Source organism: Anabrus simplex, chromosome X (assembly GCF_040414725.1).
Source record: "Anabrus simplex isolate iqAnaSimp1 chromosome X, ASM4041472v1, whole genome shotgun sequence".
In the NCBI taxonomy this organism is placed as follows: domain Eukaryota; kingdom Metazoa; phylum Arthropoda; class Insecta; order Orthoptera; family Tettigoniidae; genus Anabrus; species Anabrus simplex.
In genome coordinates, this window is record NC_090279.1 from 109,824,830 (window position 1) to 109,843,416 (window position 18,587).

Below are 18,587 nucleotides of genomic sequence, written 5' to 3' on the forward strand. Positions count from 1 at the left end.
AGGTCTTATGGCGACGATGGGACAGGAAAGGCCTAGGAGTCGGAAGGAAGCGGCCGTGGCCTTAAGGTACAACCCTAGCATCTGCCTGGTGTGAAAATGAGAAACCACGGAAAACTATCTTCAGGGCTGCCAACAGTGGGATTCGAACCCACTATCTCCCGGATGCAAGCTCACAGCCGCGTGCCCCTCACCGCACGGCCAACTCACCCGGTGATTATTGTTTTAAGAGGAAGTGAAATTAGGCAACCATCCTCTATATAACACTAATCAGAGAGAAAACATTAAAGAGATCTGACACTTCAAAAAACGAAGGTATCATTATCAGCTAAAGAAAGACAAGGGCCACGAAGGGCATGAAAATGAAACTCTTTTTTTTATAATCTGTTTTACGTCGCACAGACACAGATCTTATGGTGACGAAGGGATAGGAAAGGCCTAGTAGTGGGAAGTAAGTGGCTGTGGCCATAATTAAGGTACAGCCCCAGCATTTGCCTGGTGTGAAAATGGGAAACCATGGAAAACTATATTCACGGCTGCTGTTAGTGGGGTTTGAACTCACTATCTCCCAGATACAAGTTCACAGCTGCACGCCCAGTAATGATAGACGCCCTAGGCCTCCATACCTAATACCATCGGGGTTGGAAAAGAACAAGAGTTGACCAAGGCACAGGATAGATGAAAGTTAGAAGCTTGGTACAAGTAAGTGAAAGCAATGCCAGGACTCGGCTAAGAGCCCCGTAGTCGCCAACCCATACTCAAAAGTTGAGAGCCCCTGAAGCCAATTTTAGTCGCCTATTATGGCAGGTAGAGTATACCATGGGTGTTACTCTGCAGCCCTCACCTGCAGGGGGTTTACTCTGTTTGCCATCTAGTGGGGACCTAGAGTAAAACGGAACGTCGAAATTGACAAGCAGACAGCCAGATGGCGTCAAATTGAAATGTCTGCACACGGTAGCTGAGGCCATACGATTATTATTATTATTACCTGCAGGGGGTGACACTCAGTTCCTTCATGAACAAACAACTCTTAATTGTACCTTAATTCACCTAACGAACACTTATCAATTGTTATTCACTAAAAATACTGTAGTGAAAATGAAAATCCTCAGCCTGTTTCCAGTCATTCGACCAGGTGAGGAACGGAATGAAGGAAGCTCTCATCTAGTTGCGAGGATAGGAAAAATGCCGGCAGAGAGCACCTGTCGCACTCCTCTGGGGCAATGATTAATGACTGACAGATGAAATGAAATGGTATTGGATATTGTCACTGGAATGAGAGATGACAGGGAAAACTGGAGTATCTGAAGAAAAACCTATCCCATCTCTGCTTTGTCCAGCACAAATCTCACATGGAGTGACCAGGGTTTGAACCGTGGAACCTAGCAGTGAGAGAGTGAGAGTCCAGTGCACTGCTGCCTGAGCCACAGAAGCTCAATAAAAATACTGTAGTATTTAACAAAATTAAAACAAAATTATTAAGATACCTGGTGGACTCGTGCTGCTCCGCACTGAAAACCTACAACCGGTTTTCCAGTCTTTGACCGGGTCAGGGATGGAATGAATGAAGCAGATATAGGCTATTAGTACGATGGGGTCGCCACTCCCAAAGTGATTTATTAATGACTGATAGATGCTACGAAATGAGAATGGAGAGTGTTGCTGGAATGAAAGAAGACAGGGAAAACCGGAGTACCCGGAGAAAACCTGTCCCGCCTCCGCTTTGTCCAGCACAAATCTCACATGGAACGACCGGGATTTGAACCACGGTATCCAGCGGTAGGAGGCCGACGCGCTGCCGTCTGAGCCATGGAGGCTCTGCTCTGCACTATTCATTATAACTAGGCCTTTAGCAATCATATTGTTTTGCCTGCCCTTTTAAATGATTTTATGAACATTTAATAAGAAGCACATTATGGTATGCACAGTTTACAGTCAGAATTCATTCATTCTGACATCATCATGCCATCTGTTTGGAAATATCTATTCATTTATTCACTTTTTTATCCTGCAGTTCTTGATGTAAAGCTTGGTATTGTGTTGTAGAATGGTATTTTTAATTGCAGTTCTTCTATATAGAATGGTTGTCGTGAGCTCATAGGTTCGTCTCGAAGTAGTGATTTTTTTTACCAGGCAGAGAACTTTTTTATGATACATGGCTTTCACCCTTTCTAGTGTAGCTAGGTTATCCTTCGATAGGTGTTCCCAGATAACGGTTAAAGCATATGTCATGATGGGGTCTGTTTGTACGTAGACTTTTTTCTCTTAGGGGAATGTAAGTTATTAGGAACGTTCTGCCATCCGTTTAATATATTTAGGAGCTGGGAAAGGTTAGAGAATCAAAGAGTATCTAGTAGAGAATAGTATTATCCCGTGATCAGAGGAAGTGTGTACTCTCTGGCTTGACAGGTAGTAATCAAACATGGCTGCATATAATGACATTACTAACGATTAAAATTGCATATATCAGAATATTAATGAAAGTGTTAGTCGCTCAGCAACCTGCTAAGTACAGAATGTACTGTGGGTAAGAGTAGGCCTTCTCCTGCAATTAATGGAGTGATCACTTAATGATTTGATTTTATGATGACACAAAGTTGGCTGAACTTAAGAGACCTGTCAGTGTCGAATGATTCACTGGTACGTAATTCCGGAGAGAATAAAACAAAAAATGAGCAAATGGTCCGGTAGAACGGACGGACGGATTTGGCAAAGCTGCTTTTGGTAAACTCTTAATATATAGATATGAAACTATATTGCATTTAACAAGTAAACCTTCCCTCCTTTGATACCAATTAGTCACACACATACATATTTTCTGAAAGCTTATGTCACAAGTAGAAAAACATGAAATCTTATGGGCAGAAGGACAAGCATTTAAGAGCTATAGGACTCACAAAGTATCAGTTAAGTGTTGGAAACATGACACCAATAGTTTCTAAAATGCTCGTTTCATGTATTTATAGGAACTAATAATATGGTGAGAAGGTGGAAATCTCAATATAAAGGAAGAAACAACTCATTGAAAAGAAACAAACGTTGGGATGTTGAAAATGTGACTTCAAATGAAATCTACTGTATTATGAGAGACCATCAATGTGAGATTCATCAAATAAATAGTGAGACAGGAAAAAAGAGTTCAGAATGGACACATTTTACAAAAGCACACCCTTACACTTTGCACACCCATCATTTGTCGATTAATTATTACGGGATTATGTCTATCAACACACACTTTAATGATACGTTGTGGGTGGTGATGTGATGTTGCTGTAAAGTACTAACATACCTGAAGTAGTATGGTAATTATGGTTAGGAAGCTTTGTCCTATCTTATCTCTTACACCATGTTAAATTATATACTTACTGTATTTTATTTTGTAATCAGATTGTGAATATAGCTGCCATTGTCATTTATTTGTATTGCACCAAGAAGAGCCTTGGCTCAGGTGCCTATATTGAAATGAAATGAACATATTGTATGTCTTCTTCTTACAGTGCAGATGCCTTGGTCTCCCAATTTGGAACAAGCAATCGGTCTCCGAACATCCAGGAATCGGAGATGATAAACACATAACTACTCTCCTGGAAAATGATATGGAAATTGTGGAAGAGATCCGGACATTAGGATTTGCTTGAGGAGATGGAGAGGAATGGGATGAGGAAATAGACTTTGGAGATCATATTGTCGATGTGGAACTGCAATGCTTGTTGCAGCAGTCGCTTCCCTCTACTTCGAGTTCGTCATCTGAGTATGTGCCTTCGCCCAAAAAGCGAAAGCATGATGGTCCAGCAAATATGACAGAAGGGAACTGGACTGCTTACAAGCAGCGCGCTGTGAGTGCTGCGCTGTAAAACATGGCACAAATGTTCTGTAAGCTGCGGACCCGCGGTGTAGGTGGTAACGCGTCCGCCTGTCACACGACGGCCCCGGGCTCGATTCCCGGCCGGGTCAGGGTTTATTTATTGTAAATTATTAATATTCCTGGCCTGGGGACTGGTGTTTGTGTCGTCCTTAACGTTCCTTTCCTCACATTCAACACTTTACACTTCTGCCATTTACAAAATACACGCTGGTTTCCTCACATATGGTGTAAGTAGGGGCAAAAGATCTTCATAGGTCGACGCCACAACAAATAGCATTTTAAAAAGTTAAAGGAGGAGCGACAAGTTATAAATTCCTGTGAAAATGCTCGTTCATTCCTCCCGTCTGAAGTTCAAACTACGCGCTTGTCATTCAATGTTTGTACGTAAGAATGCTATCTGTAATATCATCCAATAATAAATGTATAAACTGGGGCCTAGTTTCTCACGATAATAGTGACAAGTTACAAATTCCTGTGAAAATGCTCGTTCATTTCTCCCGTACCAAGTTCACACTACGCACTTGAAATTCAATCGGAGGTTCTGATACATAATTACGTTTGCACGTAAGAATGCTACCTGTAATATCGCCAAATAAATAAAGTATTAACGGAGGGGCGTAGTTTCTCACATTAATAGCAACAAGTTATAAATTCCTGTGCAAATGCTCGTTCATTTCTCCCGTACCAAGTTTAAACTACGCACTTGTAATTCAATCGGAGGTTCTCCGGAGGCACCGATTGAAAGCGCCCGGAGCCCCCGCTCCGTAAACAACCGCTCCGTTAACAGCGCTATTTAATAGCACACTCTGTGCCGTGGTTCTGTATAATGGTTCACTGATAATTACAGTTGGATGGTTCTTCTCTTCGCTGGCTGTAGCGTATGTGCGTTTGGTTCTACATTAGGTTCAATTTTCTTTTACAGTTTAGCTTCATTTCCCACTTCTGTAGCCTTTTGTGGTCTTCCTGTATGGAATGTGTTCGTTTGTGTCCGGGAAAAACTTGAAATATGGATTTAATGGCATTCGAAAGTAGGATTTATAGTGCTGTGTTTACACTCATCTGAGTCCTTAAAATCTCGACTGCAAAAAGTGGGATGGACACAGGTTTCCACAGAAATCCCAGACTATTTTCTTGACGAGAAATTGCCAAACACCATTTAGTTTTAACTTCTTCGTCTTTCGGAAATCAATTAAATAAAATAGCACATCCTTTCAGATCTTTGGTATACAGCCAGGAACACTACAGTACACCATGTTCTTTTTTAAGAATTATCCGATGTTCGCATTACGTAAATACGGTCATTAATTTCAGTCGCAAAATTATAATCACCCGCACTAGTACAAGAACACTCAAAGTACAAAAATACGTCTTGACATGCTCGTGAATGTTTGAATGAGTATACCTCGCCCACGCAATTTTATGGTTAAGAAGAGCGCACCTAGCGGCAAAACGATGCGTTTTACGTGCCCGGGCGTTACCTACGTAATCAGTACTTATCTCGTAGGCAACGGCCCGTGCGGGAACCAGTTTCACGACCAGCGAGCACGGTTGCCAATCTGGTGATTTTGTCACCAGATCTGGTGTTTTCAGGAAGTCATATGGTGACAAAATTTCAATTTTGCGACATGTCGAAAAAATGGCGTTTTTCTTTCAAATCTAGTGACATGTTTGGTGATTTTACAATAAAATGTCAATTTTAAAAAATAACCACGGTCGTAAGACGTATAACTTAGTAAAATATTATGACATTATTTTATATCATATAACGTCATTATGATATTAACATGTTTACGTAAGCGTCATGCACCAGCGCCATTGTCGCGCGTGAGCAAGAGCGTGCCGCGCGGAATTTTTAGCAGCATTAATGATGTATATCCATGCATTATTGACCTTATTATTAAGGTGAATAATAGCTCGGTCGACATCATTCGGTACTTGTAACTGGAAAAGTTAGAATAAATCATGCGAGGAGCCCAGCTGCCAGTGCCAATGTCGCTGTGTTTATTAAAGATAGTGCGCTGGACTTTTGAGTTGGGGCTGTTTGGTAGTGTCTACTACTTAATTTATGTTAAAATTTTTAATTACAGAGTTAGTATAGTTGTGGACAAAGTATAAACAGCGATTTAGAGACGAATGGCTTAAGGATGAAAGGTATAAGAAGTGGTTACTAAAAGTAGAAGGAAATGCCACCAAAGGCTTTTTGCAAATACTGTAAAGCTCAACAAGGTGCTTGTATTAGGAGATACTGAAAAACATAGGAACACTGCTAAACACATCAAGGCAGCCGAACCCTTTAGTTCTAATAGGCAGAAAACTTTAAATTTTAAACCACTTAATCTTGAAACAAATTTAGTGGAAGGAAGAACGGCACTTTTCATAGCAGAACATTGCTCGGTTCAAGTGGTTGACCATTTTCGCGAGTTGTATAAAGTAAATTTTCCCGATAGCAAAGAGATTAATAATTTGAAGTTGCATCGTACAAAATGCACTGCTATCATACAAAACGTATTAGCTCCCCATTTTGAAAAAGATTTGATAGATGATTTACATGAAAGTGAAAACGGGTATAGTTTGTTGTTGGATGAAACGAATGATATTTCAGTTACCAAGTTACCAGGCATTGTTATAAGATATTATTCAAAAAGTAAACGAGAGATTGTCGTGACATATCTACAGTTAGTAGAATTGTCAGAATGTAGAGCTGAAGATATAGTTGAGGCTTAGGAGAAATGCCTGTGTAATAAAGGTTTGGATTTGACTACATTACAAGCAATAGGAACAGACAATGAGTCTGTTATGGTAGGCATAAATCATGGTGTTTATATAAAGTTAACTTAAAGGCTAAAATGCCAAATCTACAATTAATCAGATGCGTTTGTCACTCTCTACAATTGACAGTTTCACATGCATCAGGGTGTTTGCCGAGAAACTTAGATTTCCTCATAAGGGAAAGTTACAATTGGTTTTCACAATCATCTCTATGGCAGGTAGTATACAAAGAACTATACGAGACAATAAATGAAACTGATAAATGAAGGCACAATAAATGAAGGCGACTCTCCCTTGAAATTAGTACAGTTAAGCCAAACTCGGTGGCTGCACATCGAAAGTACAGTGACAAGAATAATGCAACAGTGGACCGAGTTAAAAACTCACTTTGAAATCCCTTGTCTTAAAGATAACTTTTTTTTGCTAGTTGCTTTACGTCGCACCGACACAGATAGGTCTTATGGCGACGATGGGACAGGAAAGGCCGAGGAATGGGAAGGAAGCGGCCGTTTCCTTAATTAAGGTACAGCCCCAGAGTTAAAGATCGCTGTTATATAGCCGATATTTTATATTCAATGTATCGCGACCCTCAGAATTATTTGTACTTGTCTTTTCTGAAGCCAATTTTGGGTGAAGTGCAGACCGTAAATAAGAAGTTCGAAAGTCGAAACCAAGATCCTCCAAAATTATTAGGTGACCTAATCCTTCTCTTTAAGTCATTATACACCAGTGTCAAAGTAGATGTCCCGAAAACAGAAATTAATAATCATCTGGGCCCAAAGCCCTACCCAGGTTATGATTTAGAAACTAAAGAATCATCGTCCTCCCTTTCTGAAGACCAACAGAAACAACTACGCGATAGATGCATCTAATTTATTGTTGAACTTATCCAACAACTGAGGCAAAGATTACCTGAAAATATAGGGATCCTTGAAAAAAAGCCTCCCTTTTCACCTAAACATCGTTTAAGGCCTTTTAAGTTGCAAATTATTGATATAGCACAACTCTTTTATGCTTACAATAATGTTATTGTGGCAGTAGAAAACCAGTGGAGAAATCTGCATCATATCCAGTGGACTGAAGTTAAGGACACTGTGAATTTTTGGGCAGAAGTTGATTTTTACAGTGATTCAACTGGAGAAAACACTTTCAGCGAACTTGCAAATTTAGCTATAACGTCTCTCGTACCGTTACTTCCTCATTCTAATGCGGGGTACGATGCGCATTGGTATCACCCAAATATCACTGTAAAATTTGTCATAAATGGAACATAATAATTGCTTTTACACATGTCAAGTGAAAAATCCCTGGCAAATTAAGAAATACCGTCGTTATTTGAGAAATATGAAAACATACTTAAGGCTTGAAGACAGGACTGGTTTATGACGTACTGCGCTGCTGGTGCCGTCTTTTGTTATTTTCTTCAGGTCCAGGGCTAGCACCGTGGAATGGAGTGCTATGTCTGTAGATTCTCATTATCTTTGTCCATATGACTAGAGCGGCCACTTCAAACAGCAAAATGGAGGTCAACAGAAAAAATAGCATGATCCCTGGACCTATAAATATTTTTATTTCTGTTCGAACGCAAGTAGCTCGATCCCTGGACCAATAAATCACTAGTCCACTGAATTTTTCTTATGTACATTGCCCATACCACTTTGTCGCCTATTAAATATTGCATATCGCGATACAATTCATGAAATGATGATGAATGAAATGAAAGCAAAGAACTTCAGTGAACACAGATACCACACACGAAATCGTTGAAAGTGTAAGACAAAAGACATACGTGTGTCACTGTGAGCGCAACACCAAATGTACTTGTAAAGTGTATACATAATATTCTCCAAACATCAAATATTTCTTAATTTGCCAGGGATTTTTCTGCGGATGTAGAACGAGTGTTCAGCCAAGTCAATATGACTAAAAATAAACTGAGAAATACAATGACAATTCAAACTCTCCATTCCGTCATGTGTGAAAATTAGGATTGAATACGGCAGGGAACTGCTGTTATACATACGATCTACCGAAAGAAGTACTGCAGAAAATAGGCACATTAGAGTCATACAACTATCCCAGCCAAGTACCCTCAACTTCTAAAGATCAGCCATAAGTAAACAAATATAGTACAGTTTTTTTTTAATTTGCGTACCTATAGAGTTTGCAATTAAATAGACTTATGTTAGGATTACGATAATTGATAAAACGCAGTGAACATTTCATTATTCTAACAGTGCTAGTGTTTTATTGTGACTTGTATTCAATTGATCATATGGCTATAATATAGGCTAGACCTATCTTCGCAAGAGAACACCAGAGGCAGTACAGCACAATTGAAATGAGGTAAGTGTTAATTTAATGCCTTCTCTTACTAAATCTGGATAATTTATAGAGTTTTCAAATCCAGATCTGGTGATTTTCAAATCCATGTCTATTGATAATGAGTATCTAGGAGTTGGCAACCGTGCCAGCGAGCCCTATATTTCCCAGCCTAGTATAATAACGTAAGCAACGCTATGAACTGAGACATATAGACACCCGTTTCGCAGTTTACACGGATTCTACCATAGGCTTTACAAAACTGAAGCGTTCCATTCGCCCATACCTGAATGCATTCGAATACCTTGCGAAAAGGGTACCGGTACCATGCTCTCGTGTGTAGGCCTACTAAAAGGTTATCGAAACTGAACGAATTTCGTCAAGAGTAATTTACTGTCCAATCCACATTATTTTCCCTCGCCATATTACACTACGCAGTACCGTACTGCCGTATGAAAACACACTGTCCACCTAGGGTTGGCATCGTAAAAGGTATCCAGACATAAAACTGTAACAAGTAACATCAAGTACCGACCCCAATAAGTTGGAGAAAAGAAAGAAAAGAAAACGTACTTCAAGATGTTATAGTCATAACTTCCACATCTTATCAAATGAAGGGGGGAAATCTTTAACAGTACCAATAATCGAACATAGGACTTTGTTTGGGACGTGGTCTCTTTACTAGTTAAGGCATGGAGGTTTATTCTGTCCCAATTAAAATGTAAAAAGTTTAATCAATGAAAGAGAAATAAATTTCCACAAAATTTTGCATGAAGTGGTAGTATGGATGAACACCGTTAACCTAACATCTTCTCCATAATCTTATTAGATTATAGTATCTTTTACCGTAAATAGTAAACTTAGAAAACAATAATCACTATACGTCAAGTGGTGGCGAATTTAAAATATTAACTAGTAGAAATAGACATTCAATTCAGTAAGTACAAAACTGTGCTGCAGTTGGAAGCAACAGTTAGTTGAAAAATGCGTTCAAAGTTAAATCAAGGACAAATGTACAAGTGCTAATTAGCGATAAATTGTAACTCATTGTCTGAATAAATGTTGGAATACTTCAAACAAATATGTAAGAAATATTTAAATTGAGGATAGGGACAATTCATTTCTACACATAAGTTTATCGCAACAATTTCTCGTCAATACTACACTAATGAAAAGCTAGAAGTGCTAAGATTGCTCTTACCGGTAATCGTATGGATGAACACCGTGAACACGAGGAGTAATATGCCTAATATCTTCTCCATAATCTTATTAGATTATAGTATCTTTTACCGTAAATAGTAAAACACGTAAGCTAAAATTAGTTATAGTAGAATATTTCTCTCGCTCCGCACGTTAAGAAAGTTAAGAATGCATTAAAAAACATTTAACTATCATCCAATGTACATTACTGTTTCAGCAGGCCTAGATTACTGTCTCTGAGCAAAGCCTACTAGATACTAGAAGGCCTGGACAGAAAGCCAATTTCTTGCATTAAAAGCGGGGTAATAGTTTTTCTCTTTTCCACCGCTAGGTTCGCGTTTAAGTTCTGTTGTTTGGCGTGAATTCTATGATGATGTGTGTTACTGCAACATGTTTTATGAGAAGAAATAATATATCAAACTTTATTTTATACGGTAAGGTCTTATCTAACGTGAAATATGAAGAGTTTTGTCGTTTTTTAATTTATTTGGTCTCACGATTTGCAATATATGGATGGTTGCTGAACAGTAACATTTGTTTAGTTATGTCCTTCCAAATTATCGTCAAGGTGATGGTGGTGATTATTGTTTTAAGAAGAAGTACAACTAGGCAACCATCCTCTATATAACACTAATCAGAGAGAAAAACTGGAAGGGGTCCGACAGTTCGAAAAATGAAAGTATGGGCCAAAGGAAGACAAGGGCCACGAAGGGCGTGAAAATAAAAGACTGCCTAGCCCTCGGAAACCTAATAGCGTAGGGGTCGGCAAAGAACTAGAGTTGACCAAGGAAGGTCGGATAGGATAGATGAAAGTCAGGAGCCTGGCACAAGTAAGTGGAAGAAATGCCAGGACTCAGTTAAGGGCCCCGTGGTTGTCAACACACGTTCAAAATTTCAGAGCCCCTGGAGCCAATTACCGTCAAGTTTCTCTTTCCATTCTGTAGGTTAAGATGGTTTATTGCCGGGCTGAGTGAGTCAGACGGTTGAGGCGCTGGCCTTCCGACCCCAACTTGGCAGGTTCGATCCTGGCTCAATCCGGTGGTATTTGAAGGTGCTCAAATACGTCAACCTCCTGCCGGTAAATTTACTGGCACGTAAAAGAACTCCTGCGGGACAAAATTCCGGCACCTCGGCGTCTCCGAAAACCGAAAAAGTAGTTAGTGGGACGTAAAGCCAATAACATTATTTATTATTAACATTATTATGATGGTTAATTTTGCGTGCCTAACTGCACAGCTGACACAGCGAAGAAATATACACAAATATAAATTTGCATCTTTTTCCTAAAGATCCGAGTTTACGGGAGAAATGGAGGCCTGCTATTTCTGAACAGGGCAGCAGAAAAGTATCTCTTCCGGCTCCTAATGATAACTCCAGAACATGTAACTTGCACTTTGTCGAATCAGATTACACTGTAAGTACTGTGAGGGGAATTCTGCCTCCCCGACAAAGTACCGATGCAAATTCTTCTTATTAAAAATGTATTATTATTTACAACGCGGCCGTTAGGATATCTAGGAAAATGTAAACTTGTCCGAAAGCTAAAATTCCTTACCGCTCCAAAGTTTAAAGGGACGTTTCAGTGCCGCGACTGTGATCAAGCACACATCACATACGTTATACTTACATTTTTCAGACCTGTTCTTGATAATAATGCAAAGAAAGTGACTAATGACTGTGATTTATTAAACAAATTCAAGAGCAAGCCTCTGAGCAGAAAAGTGTTGAAATTATAGAATTAGGGAAAAATCGGGTCAGTACTTCTATTTAGGCCTATTTCCCTATTTTTTACTCCTTTGTGATAAATAGTGCAAAATGAAAGAACTCTATGAAGTGTAGTGTGTTCTAAGTTGTTTTGTATATTTATATCTCATTCACACCGGACATAATGATAATAAAAATGTATTATTTCGCGTTATTGTATGAATCTTCAGTATAAAGATATAGACAGAACATGAGAACAACAGAACATAAACGCGATCCAAGCGGCCATTGTCTGAACTACATCGTTCGCCCAGAAATGTGTCGGCTTGTCCAGGCCTTCTATTATAGCGTAGGCAACGCTCTGAGGTACCGCCGTCTCAATCTCTATATACCGGTACTGCCTGTTCTGTGCCGCCAGAATAGCGTTTATAGCGACATTGCAGATGGCAGCACTTACCGCACCCACAGCACATGTTGGTTAAATGAGAGATGGTCCGTAACGCCAATATAAAATGAAAAATAATCCTTAACATGTTACTAATTGAGAAGAAAATGCACATACAGAAACTAACATTTGACATTTGAACTTGGCTTAAGATATAGAAGCGTAAAATATATAAAATCTTACCAGTTACAGTAGATATATTAGTATCATCCCACTGTTCAAGTACAAACATTTCAGAATTTTCTCGACACGGAGCACCTTTTCAGTCCTTTTATTATTGTTATTGTTATTTACCATCAGTGGACGCAAATAAAATTTCTATCACTCGCTGATCCTTTGTTCATGACCAGATTTCAGGATACGTTTTATAGTACATACTAGCTGATATACCCGTGCTTCGCTACGGGATTCTCAGAAAGACTGACTTGGTGGTTTTCCTAACTGAATTCAACATAGGTCATTACAAAAACGTCAGTAGGAATGTAGCGATTGAAAGCAATGTTATCATATAAAATACTCGATGAAATGAAAAACCGCACACTTTCTCACTTTCAACGAACAGTACTGCGCTGCCGATCCAACAGTCCAAAGTTCCAGAGCTGGAATAACCAGGTCGCAGACTGCCATGAACACTCCTCTGTCATTATTAAATATGAATAGCTCGAATATTATGATGAACCAGTGCGTTACGTACCAGTAATATCAGAAAATGTATGAACCAGAAGAATGGCATGCTAAAGAAGAAAGTTATCCAACTCCCCAGCTACTTCCCGCCAATACACAGGCAGGCTGTTACAGTCGGTACGACCAGGCGAGTTGGCCGTGTGGTTAGGGGCGCGCAGCTGTGAGCTTGCATCCGGGAGATAGTGGATTCGAACCCCACTGCCGGCATCCCTGAAGATGGTATTCCGTGGTTTCCCATTTTCACACCTGTCACACCAGAATGTACTTTAATTAAAGCCAAGGCCGCTTCCTTCACACCCCTATTTATTTCCTACCCCATCGTTGCCACAAGACCTACCTGTGTCGGTGCGACGTCAAGCAAATTAAAAAACCTCGTTGCGCTGCAGTAATCCTATCTATCGGGGATGAGTGGAAGCAGAAGACAATAAGCGCATCACAACAAACAATGGTCAATGTAATGTTATTTTTGATAGAGTTTATGAGCTTTCTATATTGCAGGCCTTCACATTAGTTTTCTTTCGACTCTGTGATATATATATATATTGCTAGGGGCTTTACGTCTCACCGACACAGATAGGTCTTATGGCGACGATGGGATAGGAAAGGCCTAGGAGTTGGAAGGAAGCGGCCGTGGCCTTAATTAAGGTACAGCCCCAGCATTTGCCTGGTGTGAAAATGGGAAACCACGAAAAACCATCTTCAGGGCTGCCGATAGTGGGATTCGAACCTACTATCTCCCGGATGCAAGCTCACAGCGCGCCTCTACGCGCACGGCCAACTCGCCCGGTACTCTGTGATATTAGAGCGTCATACACAATTATTTATATTGTAGACTGTAGTTCCTTATTCTCATACTTTACATACCGATTTTCACTAAATTCTGTTTATCCATTTTCTCGTGACTCGGCGCTGATATGGACTTAGTAACAAAAATCCAAATTCATGAATATCTCTGTGATTATATGCGGTACGGTAACAATGTATAAGACATAAGTGATCGGTAATTTAATAACTTCTTACATAACTACTACAACTTACGACATAACTAAAGATATGTTAGTTATGTAGTATTTATCGATACAACCACTAATAACAAATAACTTATTTGAGAATTACATTTCAGGCCTTCCCCTAAACTACCATTTCACTCAGCGTGAATAAAATAATTTGTAGCATAGATTGCAGTGGTTCATCACCTGACTTTACATACCGATTTACATTAAATTCTCTTCAGCCGTTTTATCGTGATGCGTGTACATACATACATACATACAGACAGACAGAAATTACGGAAAAGTAAAAAATGCATTTCCTTGTTACTGTGGACATGACAGATATAGAAATACCATTCATTTCAAATTCTGAGCCATGTACAGGCAAAACAATTATTTTATGTATAGATTAAATTTCAGGCCTTCCCCTAAAGTGCCATTTCACTCAGTGTGAATAACATGATTGATGGCCTAGATTATAGCGACTTATTCCTCGACTTTGCATACCAATTTTGGTTAAGATACGACCACTAATATAATAAATATTTGAAAATTAAATTTTAGGCCTTCCCCTAAACTACCATTTTTCTCAGCGTGTATAGCCTATATTGTAGCGACTTATTTCCCATCTCTGTCTACCGATTTTCATTAAGACACGACCACTAATAACATAAATATTTGAGATTCAAATTTCAGGCCTTCCCCTAAACTACCATTTCACTCAGCGTGATTAAAATAATTTATAGCCTAGATTGTAGCGGTTCATCACCCGACTTTACATTCCGATTTTCATTAAATTCTCTTCATCCGTTTTCTCGTGATGCGTGTACAGACAGACAGACAGACAGACAGACAGAAATTACCGAATAGTAAAAAATGCATTTTCTTGTTACTGTGGACATGACCGATACAGAAATACCATTCTTTTCAAATTCTGAGCAATGTACAGACAAAACTCTTATTTTATATATAAAGATTGCAGCGCGTGCGCCAGACATGTCATTACATCCACCACCCAATCTCACTGCGCTAAGAGTTTCTACTGCGTCTCCAGAATATCATCTAGTGAGACCATATATTAACCCATTTTGTAACAGATAAGACACACATACCACTATAGATTTCACAGTTAGCGAGACAGCATCTGCCGTCTCATTAGTCATACACTTTAGTTTTCTACGTTTTGATTCGAACTGAACTATTTCATCGTACTCATTGAAATCATCATTCAACCATTGTAAATATTTTATCTGCCGGTGAATAGAAATGCACACAACCCGGATTGTTTTGCGAATGTGCTAAGTTCTGGCAATGGCGTAGTGGAATGTGAAAAAGTTGTTAACCGATTCCATGAAGCGCACCGTCGATTCCGCGTATGAAAAGTCTAAAACATGTGTTTATAAACGAGCATGGTTTTCTTTCATGAAGCGAATAGCAACAGCGACTGTTGGGGAAATATTTATACAGCAGAACAGTAATCTTTACCAAATTCCTCTGTTTATTCATAATACCGAACAGGCTTCGATGTCAAGTCTCTCTGCAGGTGATAAACTTCTCTCACATATTTGGAGGTGATGATGCCATTGCTGTCATTTCACTGTCTAGGAAATGGGACTTCACATTTGTCAAATGGTAATAGTGAAATCTGAAAAGAAGTTTATGACTAGGATAACATGGATGAGTCACACAGGAAGTAGGTATCAGGAATAGAGAACTTCTTTTGAAAGTCCGTTTAGAACAAAACACAACGTTTATTCGCGAGAGCAGGAGATTTTTAAATATCAATGCCGCATACACCTTTAACATTGACCACGCAAACAAACTTGTCACTGGTTCGGTCGTAGAGGAGCCGTACCTAATTAGGCATTGAATCGGCAATCTCTGTTGGTCTAAGTGTTTAACATTAAGTTCTAAGTATTTTCTTCAGTAACTGGGAAATCCCGACAAACGATATCAAGATTTTCCATTTAGGCTACCTGTCCAGAGTACTTTGTGACGGAGCTGACACTAGACCAGGAGTTCTGCCATATTCGTAACCGTTTGGGATACTATTCCCCACACAACATAGTACCGTGCGATTTATTCTGACCACGCGGATTTTGTCTTGCGAAAATTATGGGTTTGACTTTAAAGATAAACGATCTTTTGTTAATTATATTTAGCTGCTTCCTTTACTTTATTCAGACGATCAATTTCTGAGTTGTCTCAGGATTTCCTCTGTAGTCTTTTAACTTCATTATGGTTAGTCATCAGCTGTTATCTCAGACTCAGAATTCTCGATTGGAGCCTCTAATGTCTGATTTTCTGATAACTGCTGTCATTCTTACTCGTTGGAATAATGACTTGGATTGAGACATCGTTGTTCAGATGAATTTCGTACTCGTCATCCAATGTATTTCCTGCGGCTGAAGAGCTTTTTTCATCATAGATTTCTTCCTAAGAATTATCTTGTTGCTGTCTAGTCTCTCGTGGAGCTACTTTTCTGGCTAGGAGGTAATGGAGATAATTCGAAGACGCTCTCTGGCTTCAATATATTTTTCTTTTAGTTTTATCTTGTATCTCATCTCTAAAATAATTCAGGCTACAAACACGAGAATAATCGGATAGAATCTATTGACTACTCTTGGTTGATCCTTGCCTTGATAGCGTTAAGCCAGTTTTCCCAAAGTTCTTTATTGTGGGGATTTCAGGAATCCTCATACCTGCAGAATTTGGATTTGTTGCTATGATATCCAAAGGGGAACACAACAATTCATTATTTTACGACCAGAGACACACACATAAATGATCGATGCAAACGCACTGGAACACAACAAAGTGGGTACGGAGATAAGTTGGGTGCGTTAACTGGCACCCCTAGTGGAGGTTTGTAACAGTAAGAGCTCACGCTGAGGCTGAGAAGCATGTTAACCTCATAGCATACAGCAAGCAGTATGTAGCCTTGAGACGGCGGTGCTCTGAGCAAATTTCGACCTCACTTATTTAATTGCACCGAGAAGTTATATTTTACATTTAGGAACCATACTTATGGACCTAAAAACACTGTTCCTAAATGGTAAGTAAAATGCGTATCAACGAATACGCACTCGAGATTCCTGTACGAGTTCTCTAAATAGCCACTGTATTGTATTGTATATGAGGTGCTGAATCCGTCAACCACTATTATTCACAAGGCAGAGTGATAAACTTCTCGAAGAAAGGAATATGAACGGGATATAGGGCCTACAAGTTACGACTAAAATTTTAAGCCACATCTGATAGAGCGAAATGGACTAAAGCATGTGATCACAAAAATAACAGTCTGCGGATTCCATCATAAATTATTATGTGCGACACAGTGATTTCACGAAGCGAATGGCAACTGTGTGTACATTTTGAGAAGTAGGCATCTCTCTGAGGAGAGTAACAAATGCCTAAAAAACCTGCACATTCAGTTACAGAAATGGTCGTATGGATTCCACAAAAATAAGACAATTAGTGAGAGATCAGGACTTCCAAAAACGGTGTCAGCTTTCTCAAAAGGGAAAAGGTGTTATTTAAAGAAAACCTTTCACCGAACAGTTGGATAACACACCATGATGGTCTTGTCTTGCAGTGACCATCGTGATGCTCTAAATAAGAATGTATTGCAGCCGAACTGCCAAAGAAAGATAATAACATCTTTGTTTGTCCCGTTTCTCTACGGGGTCGGGTATGAGGAGAGATGAATCTGTCGTGGCGGGTTTTTATGACCGCATGCCCTTCCTGGCGTCAACCGCATCAGAAGAGTTAATGAGATGAAATGAATGACGTGATACATATATGATAGTAGGGAGAGCCTACTCCTGTCGAATAGCACCAAGAGGTCTGCTCAAGGCTTAACGTCTCCATGCGACGGAAGAATCATCATCAACAGCGTCATATGCCCTCAATCCCTATGAGCACTGCGGAGAGGTTTGGAATTTAATCCAGGCTTTTGGCATGCAATCTTATGATTAGAAATTGTATACCACCAACTCTCCTACACAGCCGGCCAACGTACGGATGGTGAATTCTTTTTTTTTTTTTTTTTTTTGACCAAAGGGACTCGAACCAGCTAACCACGGTGTTGGACCGTTTAGAGTTCAGCATTTTAACGATCATGGCCACCAAGAGGGCTTAAAGAAAGATAATAACATCTGCAGAACACTTATTACATCTTACTATAATGTGTTAATGACGTTGTTCTTTTTGTGCCTCCACTGCGAACCATGTGACCTTGCCGGGGTGGGGAGGCTTGCGTGTCCCAATGAAGCAGATAGCTGAGCCGCAGGTGCAACCTTATAGGATGGGTATCTGTTGAGAGACCAGACTAAGGAATGGTTCATCGAAAGGGGGGTAGCAGCCTTTCGGAAGTTGCAAGGGTGGCAGTCTAGATGGTTGACTGATATGACCTTGTAATAATACTCAACATGGCTTAGCTGTGTTGATACTGCTACACGGCTAGAAGCAACCGGAAACTACAGCCGTAACTAACTCCCAAGGACATGCAGCTCTCTCTGTATGAATGATGTATTGATGATGGCTTCCTCCCGGGTAAAATATTCCGGAGGTAAACTAGTCCCCCCTTCGGATCTCCGTGTGGGGACTA

The 18,587-nt window shown here is 39.7% G+C and overlaps 1 protein-coding gene across 5 annotated transcripts in view; it reads right to left on the reverse strand.

Annotated features, from left to right (window-relative positions):
• LOC137503128 (uncharacterized) overlaps positions 1-18,587 on the reverse strand; it is a 247,963-nt gene that overhangs the window by 24,935 nt on the left and 204,441 nt on the right. The gene's annotated exons all lie outside the window — the stretch shown is intronic.